The following is a 12,998-nucleotide window of genomic DNA, read 5'->3' on the forward strand; positions in this document are numbered from 1 at the left end:
CTAGAAGATTTTGATCCTGCCGGATGTGGAGTTGTTCAGCTCCAGTTGATATCAAAGGGAACTGTAGTGGGCTTATGGAAATCCATAGGATCTTGGCTGCATCCTACGTGCTGAGCCAAAGTTATTATAGGATAACTCTTTTGCTAGGATTTATGCAAAGACAGACTTGACTTGGTATCTGCTGCTGAGGAACACATTCTGCGGCTTCATTGGAAGATTCAAGATAGTGAATACTCTCCAAAATCGTGAATCTCATTTTCCTGTTGCCGCAAATAAATACAGTCTATGGTGTTTTACTGAGCTGGTGGTTTAGACTCTCAACTAGTGTAAAGATTTTATTTTTGCCTTTGATAACTTTGCTAACATCTTATCTTTGCTTTTAAGCTTGTTCTTTTTTTTTCTTTCTGAGCTTTGTGGCTTTGTTGACAAAATTAATGCCTATATTCCAAAGAAAAAATACTTTCTTATGTACCTAAGAATCAGAGGAAGAAAAGAAGAAATATGACTTCTACTTTCTTTCTTGCCTGCCTTGTGAACACTTGCTTATAAGCGTGGTAAAGCTTTGAAAGTGTGTGTTATGCAATTCTAGCAACTATAGAAGTCCCTAAAGATTTACTGTCGAGAGAAATTTTTGGTGCAAGAGAAGAGAGCTCAAGAGATCATCTAAATCTCTCTCAGATTTCCGAAGAGAACTAGCAAGCTTTAGCTTTTATTTTAGAAGACTAATTGCAAAAAACAAAACCAATGTATTATTATTATTTATTTATTTTTTAAAAAAACACTGTATCTAAGGTTTCTTTGGTCCCGGATAGGTATGCTGAAAGGAGCAATCTATGAATAAGCTACACGAGACCTTGAAAAGTGCTCACATGTAATTCATTGCACCTTATCAGGTTAGTCAGTCTAGCACATGCCTTTTTGTGAACTCTAAATTTAAGTTAGGTTTACTTCACTGTTGCTTTAGGATCTTAATTTAGGAATCGGGAGAAAAAGAACAGGTCAAAACGTACTTTTCAACCACTTCACATGCACATTTGTGAGGTGGTTTGCCGGCATGTGCTAGTGTAAATCTTAACTTGTGTAGGATTTGTGCCTTTTTGTGCCACTTAGGAAACCCCTCTGTTAGGGAGTAAATCACCAATGTGAGGACTGAATTACCCTGAGGACTGAATTACCTTCTCCAGGTGCTTATCTTTTTCTGTCGTTAAAGAAGCAGCTTAGTGCTAAGGATCCTTTCAGGAACTGAAAGAAGATGAAGTGTGGACTTGCTAACTTTCCATGTGAATTTGGTCAAGTTCTTGAACGGAGAAGTGGAAGGAAGAGGGTAGCAGAGCCAGCAGTGCCAGCAAATGTGCTAAGTGACACTGGGATGGCTCACAGGGCCTTGGGCTTCTCCTTCCCACAAGTAGCCTCGGGAGCAGGCAGGAATGATTCATTCTGACTCCTTGCATGCTTTGAATGGGAAGAATGATACAGACCTCGCTTGTAAGAGCCCTATGAGGTCTTAAGGTGGGGGAAAAAGTGCCAAGTAAGAGCAGGATTTTGGTATTAGTGGTGCTCTGAATAGGTGCTTGGTAGATCTTGTTGCTTGTGTCTCATTTTGTCACAGGTAAATGATTTGGAAGCAGTATGGTTCTGACTGAACAGAATGAGTATAAGTGCCTGTGACGTGACTGACAAGCTCTGTATAAAACCTTCTGCCGTGATTGAAGGGCTCTTTTTAAAAAAAAAAAAAAAAATAAAAGTGTATTTTCCACCATCAAACTGCTTCCTCTTTAAACAGTTAAAAAAAAAGAAAAAAAGAAAAAAAAAAAAAAAAAGAAACACCTCCTGTGTATTTAAATCAGGAAGTCGTATTTCACCCATGCGCTTAGCAGGACACGCACGCAGAGAAATTGCCGAAGTGCCGGGAAGTGATGGGGCTGCAGCCGCAGGTGCTGTGCTCCGAAGCACGGGGGGTTGTGCCGGTGCTGAGCGCTCCTGGCTGGGCTGAGACACGACGGCTGGAAGCAGAGCCACGATTGCAGCCTGTTTTTGCTTGACAGTTGGACTTTGAAAGACAAAAAGCAATCGCTCATTTCTTTCAGGCTGAGCTTGCATGCTGTATGACTGTTAAAAACTTTGAGATGACTGTTCAGCCCAGACAGCTAGTGTAGCAGTGTCAGAAGGAAAAGAGTGAGAAAAACGTCCTCCATTTGAAACGAAGTGGGGCATTTTGGCAAGTCGTGCTCTGGGGTCTTCCTGGGCCACCCAGTTGTGTCTGGGTCACTGCCGTGTTACCCGTGGGGCCTGAGCAGGACCCGGGCGTGGATTGGGACACAGTTCCCCCGTTAACAGAACATGAGCTTCCGACGGGACGGCTTCGTCATGCGGTGCTGTCGGGTCTGCCCCACAGCCGCTTGCCTTGCCACAGAAATGCGGACGGTTCTTTTTTAGCTTCCTGCTCAGACTGTCCCGTAAATGCTCTTACGGACAGCGGAAACATCTCTGCTATTCTAGAAATGTGCTGGCTTTTTTCAGAAGTTGTTGTGGTTTGTGAAATACGATCGTGGTTGGTTGGTTTGGACGCGAGACCCCTTGATTTCATGCTTTTACAGAGCAGTTGGTCACCTTATTACATCCATTATATATGGATTCACTTCAAGTGCTGCCAGTTTGTACCTAACTTGAATTGATTGGAAAATGTGAAAAATACAGAGTATTCCTCAGTTAGCTAAGACTTTAAAAGTGTGTGTTTTCCTGTCAGCATCTGGAAGTCAGCCAGGTGACAGGGAATATTCCCACAACACCTTTTCAGGGGTGATGGGTGTGCTCAGGGCAGCGTTCCTTCCTTTGCCTGTACAAACACCCGCTGCCCACGACTGTTACTGAACATGTAATCACTGCCATTTGCCCTCGTAGCTGTTACTCTGTTGATGATGGGTTTTGCTCTTTTTTATTTCATTTTTTCGACTCCTGTTTGTATTTAAATAACATGGAGTCTTTGCTCTGTTACCATTTAGGATCTTGCCCTGGGCAGTGCTGTGTGAAAAATCAATGTATTCTACCAATCATTCGGTGTAATGAATGATACAGTTGGACGCAGACGTGTGTGTTTGCACACAGTGCAACAAGAATTTGTACTGCCTCATGTTAGTGGTTTGTGTTTGAAGAACTACATGGAAATAGTGGCCTCTACTTGTGAGTTACTGTTCTTTGACTCCTACAAAAGCTGTGCTAACATATGCACGGTTAGCTGTGCAGAAGATTCAGAGATGCTCACTGTTCAATTTACATATTTCTTCGGTTGTGATCTAAACCTTAATTTATTTAAAAATAATCCCAGTGACTTTGGAGTTTTCCAACTTTGGCCTTCTCTGCTAGTGGGTGGTTTTTTTTTTTTTTTTTTTTTTTTTTTTTTTTTTTTTTTTTTTTTTTTTTTTTGTATTTAAATGGCAAAATCTGTCCAGAAAATGCATGTGTTCTGTTATCAGTGCCTTTAGAAAAGTGTAGCAAGCAACTGTCACGTCTGAAAGTTGCGTTTTTACTAAATCCTGAGTTGTCGGAGAAAGAAAGTCACTCGTAAAACCCGTGATCTTTCATGCTTTCTGTGTGGGTCAGGGCCAGGCCATATAATTACTCCTTTCCATCCACTGATGTCAGTGAGGTCCCCTTACAGAGCGAAGCTAGTAAATGAACCTAAAACTCATTTTATATACACTCAAAATTTTGCGGTTTGGTGCGTACAAATGTTATTTCTGTTATCTCATTGTCATGAAATCTGTGTGTTCACATGAATATGACTACAACAGGATTGGTAAAAGCACTTCCAATTTTCTGTTCTCTATTATTCATGCAAAATAGACATAAGTAAAATACCGGTCTATCAGAATGCATTGGTGGGGAATTTCCAGCTTTCAGTTCTCTGACCACATTTTTTCATTAGTTTTAAACCTCTGATGACCTTTAAAATGGCTTCAAGAACTAAATAGGAAGAAAATCACTCTTGCTTTCTTCATAAAATAAAGATGTGTTAAGAAACACCTTTATTTTCCTTTCTTCAATTTATATTCAGAACAGAGGTTTTATGGACCTTTTAGTGGAACATCGTTTGTTTCTCTGCGTTTGGAAGAACAAATATTCAACCTGCCAGCTTTCTTGGAAATAAATACCAGTAATTTCTTGATCTGGCTGTAATTGTCTATAATATTCTTTGCTGTTTAGCATTTTTGAGCTTCATGGCCTAAGATAACTGGTTACTCCGTGTATGCGTATATATACATATGTGGATTATGCCATAACTTCATGATTTTATAATCTTTTTTTTGCGTGCATGTGGAAGGTGGTAATGTCTTCGTAGCGGCTGTGAAGCTGAAGTCACTCATACACAGACAAAATGTTAATTCCATACATGAATTCTGTATGTGCCCACTGCTGTGTGAGCTGCTTGTTAGCAGGTAAAAATCCGTTCACTCCTAATGGACTTGGGTTTGCAACTAATATTTCCATAGCGGGCAGTGTTACTCTGCAGCCCGACTGCAGAGCCACAGAGTAGCTCGGTCCACGTGAGGAACAAAGCAAGAACCTGTGCAAGTAAAAGACAAAAATAAAATTGAGGAAAGCAGCGCGCTGAACAGTAACCTGGGCTTTCTTGTCGCCCCACGGTGAAACCTCCTGAAGAATTACTGCTATTGTAGGAGCGCTCCCTCCTTAATAGAGGTGTTCTGTGTCCTGCTTTTCTTGCTGGCTGGAGAATGACAGCTTTTAAGTATTGTAATGATAAAGCACCATTAGCTGTGTACCATTCAGTGTCTTAAATTGCATCTTTTGTGTTGTTTGCTGTTTGGGTAAAATAGCTGGATATGGTCAGGATCTTTCCAGTACTTCTGCTTTCTTTTTATTTTCATATTTCATAGGTTATTCATTTTTTTCATTGTTGAATTATATGTGTTTCTGGGATCAGTTGGCATGGAAACATGGCTGTTTCATAGGCCAGTTGCTTTTAGCATTAATTTAGAGGTACTTGTTTTTGAATGTGAAAAGGGAAACTATTATGTTCTTCACTGCCCATCATTAATGCTCACCTGCATTTTAGTGTAACATAATTTATCTTTCCTTCTGTCCTAGGAGGGTGAAAAAAGTGAATTTTTTAAAGAGGAAATGACAGAGGCTAATACTGTGTTGCATTGTGCATACTATTTTAATGGGACGGTGCTGGAGGTAAAAGTAACCGAAATATTTAACTAGACAGAATCAACAGAACAAAGCCTAGCACCAGATCTTAACTTAAATTCAGCAAGCATGCAAGGCTTTTCAGTACTGCAAAATCACTCATTCATTTTTTTTATTACTATATTTATCGGTGTTCCCGTTTGCCCTTAGTTTCAGGGGATTGCTGTTTGCTCGTAGAGATTAATATTGATATTCATTGATCATGGTATTCTGTGACTTAACTGAGGTTTGGCAGTTTCTGAGATCTCATGGGCAAATGTGAGATTGCCACAGATTTGTCCGTAATTAACGCAGCAAAATTCCTGGTGCTGTGATGAAGGTGTCAGTGACTGCTCGGGGAGAAAAACAAATTCACTGTCATGGAAGCAGAGTAAGGGAGAACAGTTAGACTAGGTCATTCGTTCAGGTGAGAGTTGTGGGTTGTTTTTTGATATGTACTGAGTGTCAGTGAGTCCCTTTTCACTTTAAATTGCTCCAAAAGTGTGTGTGTCATTTGATTGCAGGCAAAACAGCTTACAGAAATGGTATTTGTGTGTTCACATTTATAAAAATCTTCAACTCTATCTGAATACTTACTATTTTAAGTGTAGATAACCCTAATCTGATATATGGAGGTAACAGAATATCTGACACATGACATACTCTAGGTGGGCACAAATCATCTGCTTTCAGTGTTACATTCAATGCTCTGGAGCTGGGTTTAGTCTCAGTCTAATTTCTAAAAGCTATACACGAGTGTCTGGAGAGTGCTGTATGGATTGTATACCTGCAGTAAAAATAAGATTTGAATTAATTTGCTTTGGCTCCGACTCCTGCCTCCTGCTCCAGACTTCAAACACTGACTTCACGATAGCAGTGCGTAGGGAGCGTGCATTTCGTAAGCAGAAAATGCACCAATGCAATTGGTAATGTTCATAACTGATTTATTTAATATGTAAAACTGAGTGATCTGGCCTATGGGATGTTTTGTCCTGCTACTTTATTTATTCCTCAAGCTAAAGTCTGTGCAGTTCAATTTTAAAAGGATACATCCATGCAATATTTGTCAAATTTCAATAAAAGTACTCAATCTGTGGTTTTTCAATGTGTTATGTGACTGATCATACTTTATGAATTCCATGGCATTGCTCAGCAGCCATATGGTCCACTTCAACTTCACCATATTCCTTTTCCTTACTTTAAGCATCTCTGGGCCATAAAACGCTCCCCAAAATGTAGGTGAAAACCCTGTGTTTTCAAATTTGTCTTTTAAGCAACTTCAGTGGAAAATAAGCACGCTGCTTCGTGCTAAGCCCTCCTGCGAGGCTGCTGCGAGCTGTTTTGGTGGCCGTTTGGAGGCGGCGCTCCCGGCAGCGGGCGGAGGGCGCTGCTCCCTGCGCGCTGCTCCTCGCCGCGCTCTGCGGCTCCGTTTTGCTCACAGAAGCTCCCCGTGCCGCTTCCTCTGTGCCCTCAGGCCACTGCTCCCCGCTGGCCCTCCCCACCGCCGCCCCCTTCTGCCCCATAAACCAGGGGAGACGAGTGAAAAACAAATGGTTCCCCCCAACACACCCTTAAATCTCAGTGTACTTGGTGGAGAACTGCCAATGAGGTCTTGTTCTTCCAAGGCTGGCATAAACTGCTTTATTTTTCCTCCCCATCCTTCCTCACAAGTGTGTGGCTGCCACGGCCTTCATCTTCATGGGTAGGCCCAGAAGTTGAATGCAGCAGCCGTGAATGGATGTATTTTTACCAAATACATTTTTATTTGTAATATTTCCTTGTGGTGTTCATACCACTGCAAGGAGTGATGCGTTTGGGCTTTCCCTGCAGCACTCCCAACTCCTATTAGCTCTGCGCCATGGGGTTTCTAGACTCCCCCAGCAGCCGCTAGCCGCTGTGTTGCATCGGTCTACACTGACCCCTCCAAATTTCTGAGAAAGCCACCGAGTGAAAGGTCTTTGCTGTTGGCTCCCGCTCTCTACAGTAAGAAGAGTCTTTCTTAGAGCTTTCCTCTGTGTGTGGGGTGGGTACGGCGCTCACTGAAATCAAACGCCTCCATTCGCTTGGGAAGTCTGCTGTGGGCGCCTGCCAAGCCTCCCATGGAATTAAGCTACTCATCATGCTGTCCTTTAAATATTTTTTTACATAAAAGTTATGTTAACCAGTCCTGTTCTGTAATTATCTTTACCTGAAATAGTTGACATGTTTAGGCATAAATAGTTATGCTTAATTTGAGAGTTTTATCTGGGCATTCTGGGAAGTATCTATTGAACAATGTTGAAAAGAAATGTATGAAACATAGAAAGATGTAAGAGTGTTACCAAAAGATTTGGATTTTTTAGCTGTGCAGTTCTCAGAATTTTAACTCATTTTGCAAGGAATTTGACTGCTGTGACATTGTCGTTTCCTAACATCGCACAATGCCACAAAGTTGGTTGCCTGCGAGGTAGTAGACCTGTCTTTAGTTTTTTTTAAGAAGCTGATATGTTGCAGCTTGTGTACAAGATAATTTAGCACTGATTAGCATTCCAAACTTGGGAAGTGAATTTCTCATGGATACACCAGTGGGAAGCCTCTCTAATTTTAGCATTCTTAATTGCGAGTAGCAGTTCAGAGGCACCCAAAAGGGTCACGTTGCACAATGTAACTATGGTGTTGTAGTGCTTTTAAGTAGTATAATGCTGACTATTATTTTTTTTTCCCCAAGTGCATTGGAACATGTAGATGGAATCACTTTTAAGTTTCTAACTCTTGGACAACTCCAGCTCTGTAACATTTTTCCAGTATTTGTACCTACCCAATTCTATCTAGCTTAACAGTTGAGACCTAATAAGTGAACTTCGGGTGGGCTGCCCATGGATGTCAGGCATTTGCTGAGAGTTATATTCCCAATTTCATCTGCTGGTCTCAGCCCACTTCCCTATTTTGCCTTTTGAAAGTTACCCTGATCCTGTCAGGGATAGGAAGAATTAAAGGATTAATCTTTTGGGAAAAGTCTCCGAGGTAAATATTGACATAGCCGCCCCTTCCTCTGGATTTACTGCACTAAAGCAATAAAGCAACATTTGTGATATGAAAGTACCTAATACAAAAAAAAAAAAAAATCCAAGAGATAGCACACAAAAATTATAACCTTTTTTTAGTTTTTGTTTTGGAATATCTCCACCAATGTGGTTTGCTTCACATTCCGAAGATGGGGAAGTTCAGTCTGTTATGAAGATACGTTGCTCTGTTTCTAGACCTCGAGCCAGAATTAGTTTGGTGTCATCCAGTTGGACTTTGGAAGATGGTCATGTCGCTCTGCTGGTTTCTGGGTCTTTTGTTTATCCTGCTGCTGACATCCCCAGGCATAAAAACCGTAGAATAAAGTTTCTTATTTGGGAAATTCTTTATTGATCCAGCGTGTTAGTTGAGTTTCCGTCCTAGTAACTTCTCAGCCTGTTGCTAATCTGTATTTTGCTTTGAAAGGAAGGTGTGGTGGCCTCTTTCTGTAACTGTCCGTTTCTCACAGACTGAAGTGCCGCAGGGTTTGAGGCTGTCACCAAGAAAGGGGGAGAAAACATTTGTGTGACGCACATATGTGCCGTGGGCAGGCTCTGCAAATGTCTCTGCCTGCAGATTGGTGGCCATGGGAGCTATAATAAGTTGTTTTTTCTTTTTTTTTCTTTTCTTTTTTTTTTTTTTAAAGATAGAAACGTGTATGGAAAATGCTAGAATAAAGCTTCACACTGACAACTGAGTTTGCTGGGGAATGCAATAGGGAATTCATATGCCAAATGAACAGCTGTAGGTCGAAACAAGAATATACCGTTGTACAGCTGAAAAGATACCCTGGTAAGAAATGCTGCCTCTGTGAGAGTGGAGGCCACCCTCTTGTTTGAGATTTTTGTAGCTCTTGGTAGCAGAATCAGTAGCTCCTTTTGTAAGGCTGTCTATGAACTGATGCTTTTAACTCTGGAATTGTAGGCATTTGTAGAGGGAGATACAATATAGTTTATGCCATGAAAATTTTGCAGTTTGAAGCCTTTACTGCAGGCAGTCACTTTCATACGCGGTGAGTAGCCCCTTTTCAAGGCTGAAATGGTTAAACTAGAGAGATTTAAAGATACGGAGTGGAAAAACGTGAATATGGGTCACTTTTAGACACTTCTGACTTCACAGCTTAAAGCGTTAAAAAACCTTCTCCAAACCTTTTCAGTATGTGATACGTGTGGGAAGAAATATTTTGCTTCTGTCATCAAGTCATGGGAATAACCCCATTTTCACCGTGTTTTTTAGTGCAGCTTTAACAGTGATATTGTCACCAGAGCCTTTGTAATTGAAACCCAAAACTCTGCTTGAAAAAAGCTTGGTAGAACAGTTCTCTTACATCATGTGCTTTTATTATATTATGATTAAATGTAACATGATAATGCAAACCAAGCTTTTGCCTTAAACTGGCTGTTTTATTTGGCTCTTTGACTGTTGTTGCTGGCTCATTCTCAGTGCGCTTGTCATTTTTATACATCCTGTTTGCTTACCTTCAAAATGAACATCTTTTCAGAAAGCCCTATTTACTGCAAATTGGCTCAGCTTGCAGAGTGCACTGGGTGGGAAATGGGAGACTTGGATTCTGTTGTGCTTCTGACTTTCTCATTTTCCCGTTTTTTAGATAAAATACTCTGTAGCTTGTAGTTGTCACCAGCTGCTTTCTTAATGCTCAGAAGAGCAGCAGGGATCAGTGGCTGTGGGAGGAGCGGGAAAGGGAGAGTCCAAGGGAGAGAAATCCAGAGGAGATTTCAGGAGCCCTTTGCCCTGCTTTGGAGTTTGAGAGTCGCTTTGGTTTTCCAAGGCGTGTAGTGAAACGTAATTCAAGAAAGTTTATTACTCTCGCTGGCCTTCTCGCCCTTAATACTTAATACTCTGTGAATTGTCCTTTTTAATTTACACTGGTATTAAGAAATACATAGCCCAGACTTCTAAGTGCTTTAGCAAGTTTCTAGTTCTCCCTCCTTAACAAGAGTCTGTTTATTCATTGATTTATTTTTTTTTTAAACTGGAAATATTGTCACCACAAATAGCACCATGACTTTGAGTAGAAAGGAAAATGAATCACAGTAGATGCTTTCCTTTAAATATATGTATAATGTGTGTGTGTGTATGTATAAAGTAGACAGCATAAAGAAGACAGCAGATGTGTTCATGTGGAAGAGTTCAGCACTGTTATTAAGTGTCATCTAGTGTGTTCTGCTGACCTCAAAAAATTAAACTTTGTGAAACTAATTTGATATCCAGGGCCCCACACTTGTTTATCTTGAGGTTTTTTTGATAAGGAAAACAAGGTGCGCCCCAGGTGATAGTTTAACGTTCTTGGCCAAAGTACAGAGGTGCTGCTAGAGAAATTACTTTCTGTGTTTGGGATCAGGATAAAGGAAGTCTTTGATGTTGGTTCCTCTTGGGTTATTGGATTTCTCTCTCAGAGAGCATCCTATTCAATACCTAAAACAAAGAGTAGCACAAAAAATAGCCATCACAATAGGCTACACTCAGAAATTATGCTTTGCAATACATCACTGCCAGTGTCTTTAAATTATGATGTGAAATTCTCACAAAAGTGACTGCATTGACAGCCCTAGAAAATACTATTTTCTTCCCAAAGCATGTGTACAGTTCGGGGAATGGACCCAAAACAAAACCTCCTGCAGTGATGTGACTTGTTGTAGGAAAGATATTTTATGAGTAGAGGTAGATTTATGTCTGTTTCTCAACTTATGTCCTTTATAGATCAGATACATAAAATTTTGCAGACAGGTTAAGAGGGATTCCTTGAGTTTATTACCATTGAGATTTGTTACGTGGAGGTTCAGCCTATGTGAAATTCTCGGCAGAGATGCTGGCTCTGATAACACACTAACAGCAAGTCTTGCTTGCTGCTTCGTGTTGAGGGCATTTCACCTCCCAGGGAATTACAGCCCTGTTTGGCCACCCTGTTCCTGACTTGTTTTCTCTCTCCCGATTATTGTCTTCCCAATCATCCCATACCACATCTTCCGTGGAAAGTGGCTGAGTGTATCTTGGCACCACACGTGTTATTACTGGAATGGCCACGGCAGTTCATCATCCTGCTCCTAGCGCAATTGTTGAAGCGAATTTTTTTTCCAGTTCCTGTCAGGAAGACTTTCTATCCTAAAAAGACAGATTCCTCCCCAGCAGCTTTGCTTCGTGGCCGTGTGTATCGCACCGAGTTTCAGTGGGTTCCTTCCCGTTAGCTGTAGAGCAGAGCGGGGCTGTGGGCACAGCCTGTGGGCAGGGGCGTTTCACAGGCACCTGGAAGCCGGTGTTTGCAGTAACAAATTTGGCAGCCTTAGCCAAAATTTCCCTGAAGCTGCGTTTAATGGATGTGTACTTAGCTAAAGCAGTGCCACCATTTGAGATATGTTTCTAATTCTTTTTCTTCCTTCCTTTTCTTCTTAATGATGTTGAAAATACTTGAAACTGAGTAAAGTCTTACTGTGGACAGACCCTGAAATACTGCTTTCAGGGGAAAGCTCTGTTCTTTAAACCATTTTTCTTCTCTGTGGCATTTGCTTCCATGTATCTGTTATTTTCAAAAGACACAATATTGTATTTGCTATATCTTGTATGGTTAATATTTACATTTACTTGTTTTAGTATTTGATGTAGGTGTTCGACTGAATATTGTGATTTAATCTAGTTTTTAACCTTCATAGATAACTAAAACATTTTTCACAGTAGCGGTCTGTTCATTTGACATTAAATGGGTGTGATTCATATTATTTCAGACTTACTTTCAAAAACATTAGTTAAGGTCAGGCATCTTGTTATAGCATACTCCACAATACTGCATTTGAGCAATTTTTGGTAGATGTGCACTACTTCATGGAAGGTTTTAACATGAAAGTCTGAAGTAAATGGGTAATGGATAGCAAACATTGCCAGAGGATTTTGTTTCCACTAATGGAACTTTATTTCTGGTCATAAGCTCCAAAATTTCTCTGGTATGACATTCATTTTCTGTACCCTGACAAGCAGTGAGGATTTTGAGACATGCTGACAGACATTAGAGGAAAAAATCAAAAGAATTACTAGATGTTTAGAAAGGGCTATTTAGACAGTGCTTCTAAAAACTCACCATGTTCTCACAGTCAGGAGATGATAATGTCTGAATGAGCCACATTTATTTTCTGTGAGAATGGAGCAGTAATGAGGAATCTTGATTATCAGTAACAGCGGGGAAAATGGAGAATTTTCTAAGTAGGAATCATTGGCTTATTTTATTTAGTGCCAAAAGGGAACATCGAGCCGGGTAGTTGCACCAAAATGCTGAGAGCTTCATGTTGTGTGATGGAGCAGTCTGCTCAGATGCCAGTTTCCCCCACGTGGTAAAATAAAGATGTGATAGATGCAGAATCCCAAGGACCCAGGGAAGCCCATGACCCAGGGCGATAACTACACACACATGCAGTTAACTTATATGTTTTTTTTTTTTTTTTTTTTTTATCAAAGTGAGCCAGTTGTGAATGCCATGGATGGGTGTATTTCAGCCTTTGCCATTAGCAGGAGGATATAAAGGGGTGTGACTGCCCTGCACATCATTGGGGCAGCCCTGCACCGGAAACCACTCGTATTTTTCTTGGGCTCTTGCAAATTAAAAAGAAAAGAAGGAAGATGACTTGTTTTTACTGCATTTAGATAAATAAAAAGCATAGAGTGCAGTGGCGCCCATTAGCTAATTCCGTTGCAGGGAAGTTTCAGCATGTTTAGCCTAACCTTGAAGCCTGTTGGCTTCTGTAGAGACCGCACGTGTA

General features: G+C 40.8%; 1 protein-coding gene across 3 annotated transcripts in view; it reads left to right on the top strand.

Moving 5' to 3' along the window:
* The window catches only part of CTBP1 (C-terminal binding protein 1), a 173,796-nt gene that overhangs the window by 119,848 nt on the left and 40,950 nt on the right, over nt 1-12,998 (top strand). The window lies entirely within an intron of this gene.

This window comes from Tinamus guttatus, unplaced genomic scaffold, assembly GCF_059628265.1.
Source record: "Tinamus guttatus ecotype Peru unplaced genomic scaffold, ASM5962826v1 Tinamus_guttatus_pri_ptg000218l, whole genome shotgun sequence".
In the NCBI taxonomy this organism is placed as follows: domain Eukaryota; kingdom Metazoa; phylum Chordata; class Aves; order Tinamiformes; family Tinamidae; genus Tinamus; species Tinamus guttatus.